This window comes from Nyctereutes procyonoides, unplaced genomic scaffold (assembly GCF_905146905.1).
Source record: "Nyctereutes procyonoides isolate TBG_1078 unplaced genomic scaffold, NYPRO_anot_genome, whole genome shotgun sequence".
In the NCBI taxonomy this organism is placed as follows: Eukaryota; Metazoa; Chordata; class Mammalia; order Carnivora; family Canidae; genus Nyctereutes; species Nyctereutes procyonoides.
This window is the reverse complement of record NW_026575046.1, coordinates 41,232,884-41,234,238: the sequence shown is the minus strand read 5'-3', so window position 1 is coordinate 41,234,238 and position 1,355 is coordinate 41,232,884. Positions and strand designations below refer to the sequence as shown.

The 1,355-nt window shown below is 37.0% G+C and overlaps 1 non-coding gene across 1 annotated transcript; it reads right to left on the bottom strand.

Annotated features, from left to right (window-relative positions):
- Positions 1–225: 225 nt before the first annotated feature.
- Positions 226–330, bottom strand: LOC129510063 (U6 spliceosomal RNA). Its single transcript, XR_008664505.1, has one exon. It is a non-coding gene; the product is annotated as a U6 spliceosomal RNA (small nuclear RNA).
- Between the last annotated feature and the right edge of the window lie 1,025 nt (positions 331–1,355).

Below are 1,355 nucleotides of genomic sequence, written 5' to 3'. Positions count from 1 at the left end.
GGCTCTATAGGGTGCAACACCAAAGAGGTCACTCATGTGAGACAGATTATAATCTTGAGGGGAAGTGATTCATTTGAAGGAAAATTATAAACCTAAATTAAAAATAAACAAACAAAATGCTTAAAGAAGGACCTGGCACATAATAGGTGCTACTTAATTATTACCATACCATGACCATTATTTAGCCGTCTGAGCATCAACTTCTTTCAGCTGTATTTTTTTTTTTTTAATATGGAATGCTTCATGAATTTGAGTGCCATCCTTGCGCAGGGGCCATGCTAATCTTCTCTATATCGTTTCAATATTAGTATATGTGCTGCCGAAGTGAGCCGTATTTTAATGTAGGACTTTGTTACCCATTGTGGTCCCTGGACCTAAACCAGCAGCATTATCAAAGCCAGGTTTAAAAAAAAAAAATTAAAGGCCAGGAATACTGAAGAACAGAATGTGAAGGACACAAAGTGTGACATGAAGCTAAAAAGGTTTTCTTCTAGCATAAGCAAAGATTAGAGCTTACATGGAGGATCCTGGTCTTTATTCTAGATTCAGGGGGAACTACTGAAAAATTTTGACAGATGTATAAATAGGTCACATTTAAGTTATTAAGTTTGCTCTAGCATCAGAGTAAAAAAAATCTCTGAGACATGATGGCATGGGCCAAGTAAATGGAGGGAAATCAGTAAGGAGATGACTGTGGTAGTTTAGATGGGACTACAGCATGTAGAGTGTGGGGTATAGAGGGGACAGTGAATTCAAGAGATGTTTAGAGAGAATTCAAAGATTACTCTTATATTACAGAGTTGTTCAATCAGATGAGTGTTAGTCCCATTACCTGAGGTATGTAACATCAAGAGACAAGAGGATATTATCTTAAATTGAAGATTTTAAATTTGGCCTCAGAGATGTTGAGTTTGTTTGTTTTTTTTTTTTTTTTTGAGATGTTGAGTTTGAAGTATTATTAGGACACCCAAGAACATAGATGAATCGGTGCAAGATAGAAGTAACTAGTCTCAGAGGAGGGATGTTGGCTGGAGATATAAATTTAGAAGCCATTCACTAGATCTCAAGGAGCTCTCATGTCTACAGTCTGGTTAGAGGAAAAAAAAAATTGCAAATAAAAAAGTGATCAACGGGGCACCTGGGTGGCAGTCAGTTAAGCATCCAGCTGTTGATTTTGGCTCTAGTCATAATCTCAGGGGCATGAGACTGAGCCCTCTGTCAGGCTCTTCACTGGGTGTGGAGCCAGCTTAAGATTCTCTCCCTCCCCTTGCTCAAGTGCACTCTCTCTCTCTAAACAAAAAACAACAAAAAAAAAAATTAAAAAAAATAAAAAAAATAAACAAAAAACAAAATAA